Genomic DNA, 19,010 nt, shown 5'->3' on the forward strand with positions numbered 1-19,010 from the left:
ATAATATACTGCATTTAGATGGAAGAAATATCTTATTACAGGAAGGTGTTCAGGAAAATGAGTCAGCCTGAAGTCAATGCTCTAGGCTAATCTTAGTAACCTATGGCTAAAAAAGGAGGTATATAATCTCCCTCTGCTGAATAGGCATTTTGTAATGTACAATGAAATTTGTCTAGAAAATGTCAACCACCAAATAGTACTGGACTGGTAACATTAGCTGCACTTATTCTAGAGAGGCAGGGTATACAGAGTAGAATTCTATCTCCACTTCCCACTACCCAGAGGGAACAACAGCAATAAAAATGACTACCAGACAACCATATTTCCCTCAACATATCTGCTAGCACAAAGATCAGATAAAATATCAGGGATGAGGACAGGGTTACTATTTATGGGTGTTTAGGTTGTTTAGTGCCCAAGGATGTTTTACCCAAGTGAGCACTTTTTATATTATAAACAGATACTAACTTATATGAGAAAGATGTAAGGGCATAGAGATTTCACACTTCCCAACCAAGTTCTGGAGTAGCAGAGAAAAGCACCATCCTATGTAAACCCACAGTGGTACATAACAGCCACTTATACACTTGGAAGAGCACACGTACACATTCACTAACAAACACATATGTAAAGCTGTTTATTCCTGCTGGACTTAGACATATCTCCTGAGAATACTTTATTTCTCTTGCCCACCTCTGAGTCTGATTCTAACCTCTCAGAAAGATTCCAAACCTGATACAGTTGCCTTATCTCTGGATCAGGAAGAGCAACTCAAAACTTGAATGCTTCCTATAGATTGTGTGTCCTGGCAAATATCCAGGGTGTGTGTGAGCTGGTAAGAGTATGGGTACATTTGTTCACTCAGCCAGGACTATCTCCTCCATATCAGACAGCCATGTATGGTTGTTCAGGTTGTGCAATAATATATTAACTTTCACTTATTTTTTACTTGAGAAAGAAATACCTTTTTCCAATTTACACAATTTTCCCATGTGATGGGCAAAATCATGTATAGTGGAGAACCAAGGATAAAATGGAATGGAAGAAGACAATCACATGTTTCATGGGCATATTTTTGCAAATGATTATCTCCTTTCTTCAGCATCATTCACCAGCAGCAACTTTTTTTGTGTGTGGTTACTATTTGTTATGTACTGGAAATTCAGAAAAGTTCCTGAGAAGTGTATAGCTTTGGATTATGAAATATGGTAAAGAGAATCATGCCACCTGACTTTTATAAAGAACTTTACCTAAATAATCAAATGTTTGGGTCTGTATTTACATTAGTTTGGAAAGATGTCTTAGAATTGTGGAACACGGTGGCAAATTGCCAGTCCCAAAAACTCACTTTTGGAAATCTTATAATTGAAATAATCATGCCCTTGAAGCACTGTGGTTTAAAATTCCCTGGACATGTAGAATGATTTGTTCCCATGAATGTACATTTGCATGCAGCATGTAAACCGATGCTGATTCTAATTCATATTCGTATTCCCTTGCTTGATTGACTGGTGGATAGATAATATTAATTTCAATGAAATGACTAGAATGTAAAAGGGTTAGGGAACATCCCTATTTTTCTAGACTATATTTAACTTCCATGAAGATAGAAACTCATGGTTTGACCTTGCCGGAATGAGTGAGTGGAGAAAGATAGCATATGTTAGATAAAAAGTAGTGCCAGAGTGGCTAATTTTCAGGATAATTATGAGAGTCAAGCCTGCTTTATCTGAGACTGGTCATTTTCAGATGATCATTATAACAACAGGGCCATAATCAAAGTCTGAGTGAACCATACTGAACCTTGGTGGTGGGGATATGCATCAGGTATCAGGAGTTGAGGATGAAGGAAATAACTTCCTTTTGATGACTACCCTACTTCGAAGTGGGAGCTAAGGACTGTGTCTAAATACGCACACACACACACACACACACACACACACCCACACACACACACACACACACACACTAAAACACACACACACACACGCGCACGTGCGTGTGTACATGCTTAAGAGTTTACCCTTTTATTTTGGTCTATCCACAGTATGATTCCAACTTTCTCTCCAGGAAGCTTCTCATTCAGCTGAATTGGATTACCTAACTACTTGCTCAGTTTTTAAAAAAGTATAATCCCATCTCTATCCATCTAAATCCTTTATATACTTTAAGATTCAGCTCAGGCAGCTGCCCCATCTTCCACCCCCTATCACTCACCCACCCATTCACTTATCCAGCCAACCAATCTTTAACTTTTTTGTTACTGAGTTAGCTATTGCATATTTCTATAGTTAGAAGTAATTTCTGTTGTCTAAATTATTTTTAGCAATTTATTTATGCATCTTTATAAAATTTACCGTATTGAAACTATGATCTTCAGGAAACATAACTTATCTTTTTAAAGCACCACGAAGGCAGAAATCTTGTTTATTTATCTTTATACAACTTACAATAATCTGAACATAACTGGTATGGATTTTCAGACAATTCTTTGAGCCCTTGGGGAACTCCATAACTTCCTTATTTCCCTTGTTTCATATATATTATTTTCATAACATGTCAGGAGAGTCACTGGATCAAACAAGACAGATTCCTTGGTGGTTTTCTCATGAGGTCCACGTTTACTAGAAGGGGTCATTTTCAAATGTTTAGTACCTGTCACAAATAATACTTCCAAAACAAATTTCCAGTTTGTTAGGCAGATATAATCACATCAAAATGAAGAATTAGAGTTAAGATTTATTATACAATAGATCAAAGGTGCTGTTATGATATACGGACAGTAAGATTTCAAGGATGGAACAATTTTTCAAGATGTGTCTTACCCCAAACCTCAGGTCTCTGTTCTGATAAGAAGAGCACTGTGAAAGCCTTTCCTATGCAAGTTGAACAACTAGAATATAGTAGTTCAACCCAAAGAAATACCTTTGCTAAAACCAAGCTATAGTTGCTGAAAGGAACTAGTCGCCTGCTAATTACAGTAGATGAAACCAGAAATGCCTTATTGTTCAATAACAAAGGGCCCAAGTGAATATAAACAGAACAAACTGGTAAAATAAGCTTAAGTTCAAGATGTGGAAAAATATAGGCCAATTAAAATGGATTCAACTATAGTGTTTTGACTTAGAAATGTGAAAATTGTTGACAAAGGGTGGTGGTGGTGGGGACTTCCTTTTCACTGTTACTTGATGATTAATGAGAAAGCATGGGGGTATAATTTAGAAAAGAGTTTGTATTTAGTGTCATTTAAAAATGTATTGACAATAAAATCCTTTTAGACTAAGGCATCGTCTCCAAGGAAGTGTAATAGGCCCACTTAAGGCATTTCATCACAAATTGTGCAATATTTTTGAAGGCTAATCACAGAAAGCAATCCTTTACTAGCAAGAAGAGAAATTTTACTAGTTTGTAAATGTTTTCTATCATTCTATGTGGTGTCTCACCCTAATGATCACTACCATGCTTTTATTCTTTTGTTACAAGACATATTTGAAAAGCCAGCTAGGGAAATAAAAGATGAATTTGGTTTGGTAAGCTTTGTATTGTCAATAAATGAAATGAGGTACAATGAAGATAGAAAAAAATATTATGAATTTGTTGTGTCAGATAGAAAAAACTTGCACAGAATTTGTTAATAAGCAGCAAATTGGTTTTAGCAATCAATATAATGGCAGAGTAGGAGAAGCAAGGGAAGAAAAAAATTTAATTTAGGGAATGTTGTCATTCATTGAAATGTGTTCCTGTAAAGGGAAATCTACTTTGGTTCTTACTGTTTCCATGCTGTTTTCACAAATAGTTATTTGGGGCTCAGATGTTAAGTCTGGGGCTGGGCAAAATGGTAAATACTCTGCCCATACTCCTTCAGATTAGAAGAGTACTAAATATAAATAACTTCAGAGATTACTTATTCAATCTACCCTATCTTCTTTTGCTAGATGGAGAAATTTAAATCTAGGGAGGGAGAAGAATTTACCCAAGGTCACAGGACATTTCTAGAAAAGGAAATAATACTACATATTTTGACTCCAAGATCAATGTTCTTGCCACCATGTTATTGTGTTTATGGTGTTCCACCTTTCCTTTTAGAGTCTGTCCAGTCCCCACATCCTTAGAACTTGAGCTCCACTTCCAAGTGAAACCCAACAACAAACTCAGACCTGTCTCTTGCCAACTGTTTGATTGTATGTGCATGTCCTTAGTGTTTCCCCATCATTTTCAGAGCTCTCGTCTCTGCCAAAGAGTGGATACTGAAGCCACGTTAATTTGTTCATGGTTATTTATGTGTTGCCTCTCAAGGGTAGGCCTATTTAAACTGCATCCTTAAACCCAAAAAGAGATTGCTGTGATAGAAATTTCCATCAACAAAGTAGACTTCTGGGGATGTATTTTAGGTTGGGAAAGTTTTTCAAAGTTTCTTCAAATCATACCATTTACATGAGTGCCTACTTGGCCTAAGCAATGTGCTGACCTTTGTTAAGATATACTGGTTTCTCCACTTTCAAGGTATTAAAATGGCCTACTATCAACTGATCTGGCAGTTGTTTTTTATTCTAGTTTACTGTAGACTTATAGTTAAGGCCTGAGCTCTTAATCATTATTTGACCCTTTAAAGGCAATTTCTTGACAGCACATTGGCTCTGGATAAGACATACATCAGATCTATTGTAGATTTCTGAGAAAGAAAACCCTACCAAAAGGACACTTTACAGTTTTATTTAATTTTTTATTTCTGTTTTTACTCATAAATTGGCCATGGTTCATTGGAGAACATTTTAAATCACCCAGAAAATATTCCTAGCTTTTCTACAAAGAAGGCTGTCTTTTGGGTACTTTTTCCTATTGCAAATATTCTTGAAAAACAGACTTCCTAGCTTCTTTTGAAGTAAATGTCCTTGTTCCCTTAGATGAAACTGTTTTTTTCCTGCAAAACTAACATATAAACATTTTGTAATATAGTAGTCTTGAAATCCCTCTAACAGATTAGAATTGTTTAATTTTTTTGAGTTGCCAAGTCAGTCTTACAAAAACTATGCAATGCACATATTTATCTAAAAGTGACTGCTGTCTTTCTTTACTGTTATAAAAATTGCAGCTGGAGATATCCTCCCATCCACTTCCAACCCCCATCATATTCTGGTTTATGGCATGAGAAGATTTTTGTTTTTTCATGAGCACATCCTAGAATGGGCTTCTCTATGGTCAAAGAGCATATGCCAGACTTTTGAAAGACCCCTTTCTTCTTGGTATGCTGAATTTTGAGGAATGAAAGTCCATAAACCAAAGGCTCTGGTACAGAAAGAGATGCCAAGGTCACAAACATTTACCTGAAAGAAGTAACAGGATATAAGAGTCGAAAAGTGAAAAGAAAGTTGCTGTGGATAGTTTTAGTGAACTGAGTTCATTTAAAATCAGAGCCAGAATTTTCCAGAAGGATGGCAAAAGCACATATTTTTCTTCCATCTGAAAGAGAACAAATGTCCCACATTTAAGCTTCATTGGGTATAGTTTGTACAATCATTTCTACAAAGTCAGAATAAGGTTAGAAAACGAATGCAAGTTAGAATTAGCAAAGGACCAGCTAGCAGGCTTAAGTCATAAGCTTATACAGATTTTATCTCTCATCACAAGAAGCATTCAATAAAATCTTCAAAGGGATTTATCATCAACTGTAATTTAGCCCCAAGGTAAGTTAAAGGCCTTATTTTTCATTTTAAACAGAACTAAATAATTTTAACTTTGTTTAAACCTATAAAACTGACAATATTGCCATGCTTATGTATATTAACAACCATATTTCTGCCCCTTTACAGAGTCTTAAGAATGTCCAGCAGTCCCATATATTCTATGAAAACTATATTACTCTTACAAATTTTTCTCTGAAAGTTTTTTCTGTCACCAAAACTGATATATTTGTACCAAAATAAGATCTTCATATTCCAAGCAAATATGGAGATGAGTTAAGCAGTCAAAACTGTGTTAGCCTGCCTGCTTCTTTAACTACTATTTCATACAGCTCTTGAACACTTGCTCTATGAACAGTTGGTGTTGCCTTTCAAGGTTCTCTCTCATTGAATCTTATGTTCTTGTTGGATAAATAATGGTCAAATTATAATACTTAGGACTAATACTGGGGCTTCAATGGGAATGAAATAGCTAGGCAGACATTTAGAACTTCCATGCCTTTGGGCATAAAAACAGAGGAAGGCTGTGTTGAGGGAACTGATAAGAGTATCAGTTTTTATGGAAATTCTTGTTTGATGAATAATATGCAGTAATACAGATAATCAACTTGAGGAACCCCAATAAGTTTCTATTTTCCAATAGTAAGGAGCAGGTGGCCAATATGACGAACTCTAAGTATGTTACAGCTTCTGTGAGCATAAACTTTTGTTCCTGAGAATGTGAGGCACACTGATTAAAGATTGCATTATATACCACAGCTGATAATCTTAAATCATTAGAAGTATTTTCCTCACAAGGTATTTATTTTTGCTAAAAAATTAATTATGAAGAAATAGGGTTATGGAGCATTTTCTCCTACCTCAAGGGAAGCTGAAGAAGTTGCTCCTACTCCTTTTGTTAGCCAGGGGCAACTATTACTAATGTAAACAAGTCTGAATCCACCACAGCTTTGTGGGTATAAGTAAAAGTTTCTTCTGAATCCCTAGTGACATGATCCAGAAGGCTAGAGAAGGTCTGTGTGAGTTAGGAATTGATAGACCTTAATTCTTCTGCATTCTCTGGTGAATGAACACACCCCCACCCTGCACTTTCCTACTAATGTAAAATCAAAGCTTGCAAGTGGTGCAAATGAGGAACCATTATTTCAGGCAGGTGTTCTGCTTTCAAACTAATGAGGGAAGCAGCTACCCTCTAGAGGAGGATTGAAAAGGAGATTAGCCAATTCCCCTCCCTCTCCACATAGACCACGTTTTGAGATCCTTAGAAAATTGATAGCTTCCAAATGTTCTTTGTGTTCCCTACAGTAAAGCGTCTGAGGCAGAGCCAGATCTAGAGCCATACACAAAAGGAGATTATTAAATACATACTTCCCCTCATTGTGCCTCAGTTCCCTCCCTCACCTAAGCTGAATTGGCTAAGATTAATTGAAAGAAATACCTTAAATACAATGGAAAAACTGGAATAAAGATCATCACAGTGAAATAACTCATGGTAGAAAGCAGGCATCGAAGCTTTATTAACACTAAACTCAGAATTTAGTCATAGAACCAATAGTCACCTGAACTTGTATCTGAAACACCAAGGAATAGTCTTATGATCAATCAAATTGTTTTTATTTTGACTTCTATTCCCTTCTCTCTTACTTAATCTCTTAGGCTAGCGGCCACATCCTGTCTTCTTCCTTCCTTCCCATTCTGGACCTCATTGCAATGACACTCTCATGAACATTTTCCATTCCTTTGACTCCTTCACCTTCCATCTCACAGCTTTGACAATTCCTGCCCAGTCCTGGCTCAGTTCAGTGGTCCAATTTCCTTGCTCTTGTTCCCAGGCTGCTGACAACCCATCTGGGGAAAATTGCATCTCCATGCTCATTGGCGTCGCTACAAATGCGTGTTTTCCAATCTTTGCTGGACACTTAACTCTTATCCATAATCCCTTTCTCATTCGTAGTTGGCTTCTTCTACCATTTCCCACAGCTGCTGTTCCAAACCTTCACTTCTCTTTTCAGGCTTCCCATCTGGCCTCCTCACTTTGAGCAGATGACCAATATTTCTATATTTCTTTTAAAAAGTCATCAGTGACAATTCTCTTCTACTTCCCTATCCATTGTCCTCATAGTCATTCATCCTTTTCTTCCTCCTCTTCTGTTTCGTTGAACCTCTTTTTAACTCTTCTCACCTTTTCTCACAGCTTGCAACTGTGTTCCAGTATCAACTGTTTTACACAGACTCCAAACTTTTTATTCCTCTTCCTTACTCCTCAAGCTGCATCTATCTCATTTTTTCATAACCAATTTGCCTTCAATTTGCTTCTCAGCTCACATGTATTCAAATCTTGGTTCCTAGCTTTCTGCAAGGTATGTCACAAAAAAGTTACAAAAATCAGTGACCTTCTGCATCTCTCCTCCACATTTCCCATTTTCCAGAGGCAATTGCCTTCAATTCTTCTCACTGTTAAATTAGTTACCTTTAAACCATCTGCTTTCCAACTTCCAAAATTGTATTTTTGCTGTTTTCTCTCTTGCTCTTTTTGCATCTATAGATTTATGACAAAACAAAAACAAAACCAAAAACATACTGTTGTATTAAAGAAGTCTCATGGGAGAACAAAATTAGTTACTTAGGTTCATCCAGTGATATTTGTTTAGAATTGTATTATCTTTCTATGGCTCCTACTATTCTGCTTGCCTAATTAAAAGGTATTCTTCAATGCATTCTCAGCCTCCTGTCCCATTTCCTTCTATCTGTTCTTCTTGGGTAATCATATCCATTCCCTTAGCTTTTGTTAAGATGACCTTTATGAATATGACTCAGTAATCTAAACCTCTAGCCCTGAAATTTTTCTGTGTCCCCAGATCATTCATCTATAGATAAGCAAGTTAAACACAACCTGTTCAAAACCAAAGTCATCTTTCCCCCTCCAAATTGCATCTCCTTTTCTTCATCTAGCTAATGTATCACTTAGCCACCTAAGCTAAAATATGTACAGTCATGCTCATTCATTTCTTAAACAACAAATCTGTGTGTTTCGTGAAAGGCAGAGATAAAGTCTTATTCGTTTCTGAGTTCCCTAGTCATTAACCCAGGCACTCACAGAAAAGTGTTAAATTGATGGGAACTTGCTTTTGGAGTCTACATATAATGCAAGGCTAAAGTCACCATACAGACAAAGAACACTTAATAATGTGTTCAGCTCATGTGTGGTTAAATTGCTTATTTTATGAAATTCTTACTTGACAAGAAATCAAGTTATGCATCATCTATTTATAATTAAAAATATCTCTCTTGTTTTTAAAACAGTTGAGTGTTTATGGAAATGAAAACGATTGTATAATTTCTGTCTCACTCTGTATATCTCAGTAAGTAAAATTCTGGATTGTAAATTCAAAACTCCTTGTATCTTAATGAGAATCTCTAAAGGTTCTTTAAAAAAGCACTAAAAAGTGTTACTTTAGAAAGACTGGTCAAGTCTTAGCTAGCTGCAAATGCTTCCAATACAGCTTTCTACTACCTCTCTGAGGAGGCATTTTAGAGTTCTATTTTGATAAATACAAAATAATAACAATAGTAACAGTATCTGGGATGTTTGAGGGGGAAGTAGACTTAACACACAAGAAGAATAAAATGTTCTTTTCGTTTTTACTTCTCCTTGTCTCTAAACAGAAACAAATAAATCTACATATGAATGTTCTAGTGACTTTTTTTGGATTTCACAAATGTTAAATTTTTCCTACAGTTTCTTTCAAAATGTTATGAGGAGAATATGTGCTAGGAATCTTCATTCACAGATTAATACTTACAGATCAGCTTGTTAATTTTATTTATGCATATTCAATTTGCATCAAGAATTTTTTTAAGGTGAAAGCTTGAGCAATTACTGTTTCCAGTTCAGATCCAAGTTTTGTTAAACTGAGCTCCTATTGTTTTCCAGACTTCATGCTAAAGATTTCAAATATATTTTCTTATTTAACCCTTGAAGTAGCCCTCAGGCTTGGAAACTAAGGATATTTAGTTCTTTTACAAATCAGGGAAATGAATGTTTGAGAATTTAAGAAACTTGCCTAGAGCCAATAATAGAGCAAATAGGTAGTAGACCTAGGATTCAACTCAGGTTGCTTGACTTTAAGTCCAGTTTTTTCCTATCATAGAATAGAATCTTTTTATTCCATAAGTACTCCTTGTAGATATATACCTTTATTGTGCAGATGAAATCTCATATCACTTTAGTCAGTAACTTTTTATTTGGTGTCCACTGTAGTGGAATTAGTTTTATTGAGTTGATTGCAAATATGTTTGGTAGCAGTGACATGGAACACGAAAATACAGAATTTCTTTAGAAATGTGATTGGTGACAGCTAAGACCAACATCATGCAGAGGTGTAATAAGTAAATAGTGAGTGTACTGAGATGCAGTGAGAACATATTATTAGAACTGGAAGGGATCTAGATAAATTGCTCAATTTTTCAGAGGGGAAAACTGAGTCTCAAAAAAACCAAGTGATTTGTTCAAAGTCACATTGTCAACAAACAACAGAGCCAGCACAGAGACTTGTGTCTTTACTGTAGGTTATCTTGTTTTAAGAAGAAAAAAACAATTCTCTTCACTTGCTGATTGTGGTGCCTCTTCACTTGTTCTAATTGTGGTGCCTGGAAAATGTACCACAATTAGAGGTTCACACTTTAAGATGTAGTCATTTTGTATTAACTTACTGATATTCTTGGAAGAGGTAACTAATTCACATTGTTGAGAGTTATCAGCTTCTTTTTGTGTTCTGTCAGATCCAAGAAGCCAGTTAGTAGGCCGAGTACTGTGGTGAGTGGAGTCAGGACAAGGCAATTATGGATCTGAGAAGAAAAAAATGGGAATCCAGGGCCCTGACTGCTTGAGAGGAGGGTCCCAGGAGGGGATTCTGGATCATTATGGGGCAGTTTGAAGCCATAAGACATTTAGGGCATTATGGAAAAGGGACAGATAGAGCAAAATGAGAGAGGGAATACAAAATAGTATTTCACGGCTGATGAATACATAATCATCCAACTCTACAATACCGAACCTAGGCAGCAGTGGTCTTTTACGGCTCTATATGTTATTACCTTCTATTAATATGACCAAATTGGGATTTGGAGAAATGCTTTTGTGTACCTAAGGGGTTGTATTTTTCTTTATAAGTTGGACCATAAATCCTGGCCACTATTTGACCTTGACCCTGTGGCACTTGAAACAATTATCAGAACATCTTTTCTCTTCTAATGTCTCTGAGCACGGATATGGCCTTCACAGCCAACCAACACTGAGGCCATTTGTGTCCCCCAGGACAATGCAGAAAACCCTGTAGACTGCTTTACTTAAATTCAGGGATGCCTTACAAAAGGCTTTGTTTGTTAATTACTCTAATTTGCTCCAAAGTAAAATGATTAAGTCTGTCTGGTACAATGTGTTCTTGCTTAGTGTAAGCATTTCTGATTACTTATGACTTAATTTTGCTTCAGACCTGATAGGTTGCTTGTCATGGTTTTTTGACTTTATCTACCAGGGAGTAACTGTCAGGAGATATCTCACTTTATTTTGATGAGAATGATTCTCACATTCTACTTTTGTTTATTCACATTTACAGAATCTTGTGAATTTAGAAATCTCCTTGCCCATGAGGTCTCAGTGAATTAGCTACACTTTAGGATCTCCAGGATACAAACAGTTGGTCTTTGTATAGACATAGCATGTCTGATTTTTCTTTTCTCTTAGTGATTGGAGAAAGAATTCATTTGTTTTGAGATAATTCTGGTAGACAGACTGTTTTTGTTCTTTGTTTGGAGTCAGTTTCATGGTTTTTAAATTTATTTGTGTGCCTATTGTGTGCAGAGCAGTAGGATCCTGTATTGGACTATACTGAGTGTCAGGGTATCAATAGGAGTGAGTAAAACATGGATTCAGTCCTCAATTAGATTATAATTCATTAAGGACCAACCTCACACACATAAATGAATTGATACATAGAAAGATGTAATGAGCACGATTAGAAAGATTTAGAAGCAATGCTGTGGGAGCACAGCATAGGGAAAGAGATTATACTTATTTAGGAAATCAAAGAAAACTTCATGGAGGTAGGAAGAATGGAGTGGGAACTGAACCTTGAAGGGTGTACAAAATTCAACAAACAGAAAGAATTACTGTAGGAAGACGTGTCTGACAGAAAAATACATCATTGAGTATGGGTAGGGAAGTGAAAAGAGCAAAACAGGGTCAGAAGAATGACTACATCTGTGGAGTAGTAGCATGGAGAGCCTTGAATGACAAGATTAAAAACTTTGGACATTTTATTGGAGGCAATGGAAAGCTATTGAGGGAATTTGAGCACTAGAATGACAGGTTTTAAGATATCCTTCAGAAAGATTGCTCTGGCAACAAACAGTATAAGGTATGAACTTGAAAGGGTTAAACTGAGTTAGGGCAACCAATTAAGAGGTTGTTCCAATACTTAGTCCAAAAATGTAATGAGAACCTGAGGTGTCAATAAATGTGAGAGTGGGGAAAAGGGGACATTTGCAAGACCTATTTGGAAAGACTTAGCAACTGATTGAATATATGAAATTGTAGAAAGCCCGGATAATCAAGAAAGTGATTCTTTTGATACTAAGCTAAAAAAAATCAAAAGATGTTTGCATAATACTATACTCTGGGACACAGACTCCTCAAAGCTAGCTGGGAAACACTTTTAGAAATCTATTTAGTTTACATATCTCCTCTCTATTTTACAGATTGGCAATTGAGTGCAGTCATACGATATAATCTTCCCAAGATCATTTGGCAGCAGGGATAAGATAGGAACTGAGTCTTCTGAAGAAAAATCTAGAGTTCTTTCCATGCTATCAAATTGTATTAGTCTTTACGAAATAATGGGGTTGGGTGAAAATACCAACAGACATCATTGACTGAGGCATTTATAGAAACTGAAAACACTTTAGTGCTCATATAGTCTAAATATTTTATTTTATAGATAGTAGGCTTAGAGGGGGAAATAATTTGCCTGAGGTCACATAGCTGGTAAAGCATGTTTCTGTTTACTTGAGAAAATAAGGCCAGTACATTTCAGCCAAGAATGCAATAGCAGAATATATCATAAATTCATCATCCTGGGAGAAAATGTCTAAGGAGCTATTTCACAGGCAGAAGTATGTTCTATAATGTCAGAGTGAAGTGTGTCATACTAGGCAATTAGGAACCACCAAGTGGACATCATCGTGGCCCCTTGTGAGAACTGGCATACTAGAGTATTCCTGTGTTGTAACAACCAGTATATAGTTAAATTAAAAGAGAGATATGTTGATAGTTTTTGAATGCAAGATACTCCATTTTTTTGCTGAAATAGCTATATTAGAAAACTGTTCCTTAGTAGAGGGAAGAACAAAGTTTTTTTCCCATTTGATTACTCTCCTAACAACACCATATAAAGATGAACCAAATGCCTGTTAAGTATTCAACTTGAAAAAGAAAAGCTTTTAGTTTCTCTTTTAATCTTGCATTTCTTTTTGCTACCTGAATTCTGCTTTACTTGCTATCTCTTCTCTCATTTGTCATTTCCCTTCTTCCTCCACCAACCTCTCAGAATCTCTTACCCTAGGTACTTGTGATTGAGCTACAACTTTGTTTTTGGCACGCAGGAGGAAAAAGGCCATTTTTCCAAATGCTATCTCTTATGGCTTGAAAACTCCTAGTGGCATCAGACACTCCATTTGCTCTGTATTCCTTTCTAACTAACCGAGAAAAAGTATTCACAAGTGAGTGGAGGAGACTGAAAATGATTTAGTCTTCAGTAGAGAAACAGGAATGTTGATTAAAGTAATGATGCATATTTAGAAGCTAAGAATAAAATCACTGTAACAGATGAATACTTAAAAAATGCCAGAAAGCACAAAGAAGAAACTGTTCAAAAAGATGAGTAATGGTGCAGGGCTTCCAAAATATACTACTTGTCATATACATATTGAGTTAAGATTCAAAATTAAGTTAAAATTTAAAAGAACATGAGGGCTACAAATGCCTTTTGTTTACTATTAGTATAGTGCTTAAAATGACTGCATTACATGGACCAGTAACATGGAAATATATAGAACTTATGTGCAAATTTTCAGGTTACTTTAAACATCAAATCAGTAAAGAAGTATGCATTTCTACTATGTACAAGACTTATTCTAAATGTTTGAATGATACAAAAATTAATAAAATAGTTCTTAGAGTCTTACACATTTATGAAAAGTATGGGGAGACAAGAACTGGATGAAATCTCAGTAGCAACATTTAGAGAACTGTTTGAGGAAATATCAGAAGAGGTATGATAAGGAAGAAAATGTAAAAAACAAATAAAAAGAACAGATGTTAACCTAGCAGTTGCAAGAATGCAGATTGAGGTGATCAGTGAAAGATTTATAAAATAGATAAGTTTGAATTGGACATTTAATGAACAACTCATACTTTGAAGGTATACAAATGTGCATATTCAACAAACACACATACACACACAAATGTATACTATTATAGGAGGGGGGATCCAAAAGAAAACTCCCAGAATTATCTTTTGGACGGCAGGTCCCTTGGCAGTACACTTGGATTTTGTTCCTCCAGATCAAATGGTCAGCCGAAGTTTTTATCTGGAAATTTTGAGAAGGTTGCATCACGATCTGTGGAAGAAACATCCTGAGTTGTGGCAAACAGGTGGCAAACAGGTTCTTCCACCATGACAACACACCTGCTCACACTGCGCTGAGTGTTCAGTAGTTTTTGACCAAAAATGGCACAACTCCCATACCCTACCCTCCCTATTCACCTGTTCTTGCCCCAAGTGACTATTTTTGTTTTGTTTCCCTGGATGAAAAAAGTCCTCAAAGGGAAACGTTTTGTAGATATGGAAGAAGTGAAATAAAAAACGGCAGAAGTGTGAAAAGTTACCAAAAGTGACAAGTTCAAAAATTGTTTTGAGCAGTGGAAAAAGCATCTCGATAGGTGTATTGCATCAAACAGTATTAAAAAAAATAAATTCCACTTTTGGGGGGATCCCCTTTTCATGACTATCCAATAAATCATTCAAATATAATTTATTGCCAATACTTTGAAATATATTTGAGCATAAGTAATGCTATTTTCACTTAGCTTATTGTAATATAGCATGTTGATATTTCTTTTTAAAAATTAGACCATGAGACACTTCAAATATTTTACAATAAACTTAGATATTTGCATAATAAAAATAATTAGATTATTTTTGCAATAAGATGCAGTGTTAATTGATGGAGCCTCCAAATGGAATAATCTATTTTGGAAGTGACCTTGTCACTTTCTTAAAGTTACTTGACCTTGTCACTTTCTTAAAGTTACCTTCCCTAGTTCTTTTCTTTGTCAAACTTTCTGCCTCATGACACACTGCATTCCATCTTTAGTTCCTGTGGCTTTACATAATTAACTCTTTTAAAGGCCATCAATGATCTACTCACCAACCGTATTGGTTAAGCCAAAGAAAAACAAAAACCTCCACCATTTAACAAACACTGCGAACTGACCTCTCTTCCTTAAAACTATTTGGTGGATTTGGAGGTTATTGTATGTTACTCCATCTTTCCAAGCACTCCATTGTCTTTTCCTTTTCTACTTTTTATGTTCAGGTAGTTCCTCAAACTCAATCTTGTTGTCCTGTGCTTTGCATTGTGATGACTCAAGGTTTCAACTATTTCCCCTGTAGAGATAACTCTCAAATCTGTATTTACACTCTGATTCTCTTGCCTGAGCTCCATGTTTGATTTCCTTGAACTGTCTCCAGAAAAATTTCATTCTGAGGTTGTGTTGTTACCTAAATCTTAACATGTCTAAATAGCCAGGACTTTTGTTTGGGTAAAAATTGGGATGCTCCGTGTTTGTACCTTTATAGATAGTAAACTACTTCTCTTAGCCCTTCCCTCTACTCTTCCTGAACCACTTCCTGAATCCCCTTCTATCAATCTCTTCTGAAGTTAGACTTCATACAATTTAATATGTATCAAGTGTATCTCATGAAAAATCACATTATACACATACACACATGCTACTTTTTCATACACTGATCAAAACTAAGCTCTTTATCATCCCCCAAAGTGATTTTCTCTTGAAACTTTCTTGTTTTCATTCATGACACTTTATTCTCTCAGTTTCATTGTACTCTTTCTTACTTACCTTCCCTCTTCAACCCATTCACTACTCCAGGTAAGGCTAGGCCCTCCCCAAAGCATGCTAAGACCACTACAGTAGTCTAAGTGATCACTCTGCTTCTCATCATTGCATTTTCCACACTGATGCCATAACAATATTTCTAATGAAGAAATATAATCACTGCACTTACAGGCTAAAAACCTTTGAACAATTAGTCTCATTGCTTCTCCCTCCAACTATTTCCCAGGTATATAATTTCTTCTCTATCCCCAGTGCTCTGTCCTGCAAGGCAAGGTTTACATAATTATGTAATTTAGACCTTAATTTTTTTTCTAACAAAATTGGTTTATTCATTTCTCAAATGTTCTTGTGCATTTCTACCCCCACTTTTGTCTATCCTAATGCCCAAACCAGATGCCTTTTCCTCTGCTCTCTACTTCTTTTTTTCAATTGACAATATTTATTAACTCATTAACTGTAAGTGTCTGTACTACCATGGGGGATTTAAAAAAACATTTTTTTTTAAATTTTAAAGATGTATGATACAATTCAGGGTTAGGTATAGAAATGAACATCATACAGGTAAAGTTTGGGTTTCTCTTTGGTCCCCACTTCAGCTGGTTTGAGATCAGGTACCTTTATTGATGTTGTGTCCTTCACCCCACCCTGCCAATAGTAATATCCCACTATTGCCAATTCCCTTCTAACAGTATTACCGTAAATGTTCAGGATTTGCTTATGAGTGGGAACATGTGGTACTCTGTTCTTTGTTTCTGTGATAGATCACTTAGTATGAGAGACTCTAAATTCATCCAAGTTGCTGCGAAGTCCATATGTTTGTCCTTCTTTATGGCTACATAATATTCCTTTGTGCATATGCACTATATTTTTGTATCTAGTCAAGTTTTGATGGGCTGCATGGTTGGTCCCATGTTTCTGCTATTGTGAATAATGCTGTAATAAACATGTGTGCGGGTATCTTTTTTGTAGAAGATTTGAGTTCCTCTGGGTATATTCCTAGTAGGAGGATTGCTGGACTGTATGGAAGGTTGATATTTAGATCTTTTAGAAATTGCCACACTGTTTTCCACAGAGGTTTAAATAGTTTACATTCCCAGCAGCAGTGTAGAAGTGTTCCCTTTTCTATGCATCCTCACCAGCATCTGTTGTTGTTTATTTTATTAATGATGGCCATTCTTACTGGGGCTAGGTGGTATCCTAATGTGATTTTGATTTGCATTCCTCTGATGATGAGTGAGGCTGAACACTTTTTCATGTGTCTGTTGGCTGCCTGAATCTCTTCTTTTGAGAAGTGTCTATTCATATCTTTTGCCCACTTTTTTAATGGAACTGTTTTTTTTTTTTTTTTTCTGTTTGGTACATTTGAGTTCCTTGTAGATCTTGGATGTTAAGCCTTTGTCAGATATAAAATTGGCAAATATTTTTTTCCATTCTGTGGGCTGTCCCCTCACTCTCTTGATAATTTCTTTTGCTTTGCAGAAGCTTTTCAGTTTAATGAGATCACATTTATCTATGTTATGTCTTATAGCATGGACATCTGGGATTTTAATCAGGAATTGGTTGCCTCTGCTGAATTCTGTAAGGGTATCACCTGCATTTTCTAAGATTCTTACAGTTTGAGGTTTTATATTTAGGTCTTTGATCCATTTAGAGTTGATTTCTGTGCATGGTGATAGGGGTCTTGTTTTAATCTTCTGCCTGTGGTCAGCAAGTTTACCAGCACCATTTACTGAATAAGTTCTCCTCTCCCTAGTGCTTGGTAGTGGAAGCTTTTTCAAAGATGAATTGGTTGAGAAATTGAAGTTTTGCTTCCAGAATCTCTATCTTGTTCCATTGGTCTGTATGCAAGTTCTTGTACCAATACCAGGCTGTTTGTTTATTGTATCCTTATAATTAAGTTTAAAGTCTGGAAATGTGATACCGCCAACTTTGTTTCTTTTGATGAGGATTGTTTTGACTATGTGTGGTCATTTTTGTTTCCATATGAATTTCTGTAATGTCATTTCCAGGTCTGAGAAGAATGATGTTGGTAATTTAATGAGTATTGTGTAAAGTCTGTAGTTTGCCTTGGGTAGGATGGACATCTTAACAATGTTGATTCTTCCAATACATGAACATAGAATAGTTTTCCATGTGTTTCTGTCTTCTTTGATTTCTTTGAGCAGTGCTTTATAGATTTCATTGTAAAGATCTTTCACTTCTCTGGTTAAGAAGACGTCAGGTATTTTATATTTTTTGTTGCTGTTGTGAATGAAATTGTGCTTTTTATTTGGTTCTACATGTTTGTTGTTGGTGTATAAGAATGTGACTGTCTGATCATACTCAGTGATCTATTACAGAAACAAAGAACAGAGTACAATATGTACTCACTCATAGGTGGACCTTGAGCAATTATAATACTATACAAAAGGGATTGGCAGTAGTGGGAAACTGTCAGGAGAGGAGGTTGGGATTAGCAGTTGAGGGAAACTGCTAGGGAAGGGAGGGGTGCACCTCATCAACAAGCGTACCTGCATAATCAATATTGGTATATTTAACCCTGAATTGTACCCTACATCTTTACAATAAAAAAAATGAAAAAGAATGTGACTGTCTTTTGCACATTGATTTTGTTCCCTGAGATTTTGTCAAAGTCATTTATCAGTGCAGGAAGGTTTTTGACATATTCTCTTGAATTTTCAAGTTATATAATCATACCATCAGCAGAGAGGGATAACTTAATTTTCTCTTTTCCTACTTGGATATACTTGATTTCCTTCTCTTGTCTGATGGCTCTAGCTAGGACATCTAACACAATGTTGAACAAGAGGAGTGAGAGTGGGTAGGCTTAATTTGGTCTGATTTTTAGGGGAAATGTTTCTAGTTTCTGTCCATTTAGCAATATGTTGGCAGTGACTTTATTGCAGATGGTTCTTACTATTTTGAGGTATGTCCCCTCTATGCCTAGGTGTTCGAGGGTTTTTATTAAGAAAGGACACTGGTTATCAAAAGATTTTCTGAATCTAATAATATAATCATGTTGTTGTTTTTACATCTGTTGATGTATTTAATTACATTTATGGTCTTGCAGATGTTGAACAAGCCCTGCTTCCTGAGGATGAAGCCTACGTGGTCACTGTGGATGATTTTTC

This window comes from Carlito syrichta, unplaced genomic scaffold (assembly GCF_000164805.1).
Source record: "Carlito syrichta isolate Samal-C Ts95f unplaced genomic scaffold, Tarsius_syrichta-2.0.1 Scaffold308265, whole genome shotgun sequence".
In the NCBI taxonomy this organism is placed as follows: Eukaryota; Metazoa; Chordata; class Mammalia; order Primates; family Tarsiidae; genus Carlito; species Carlito syrichta.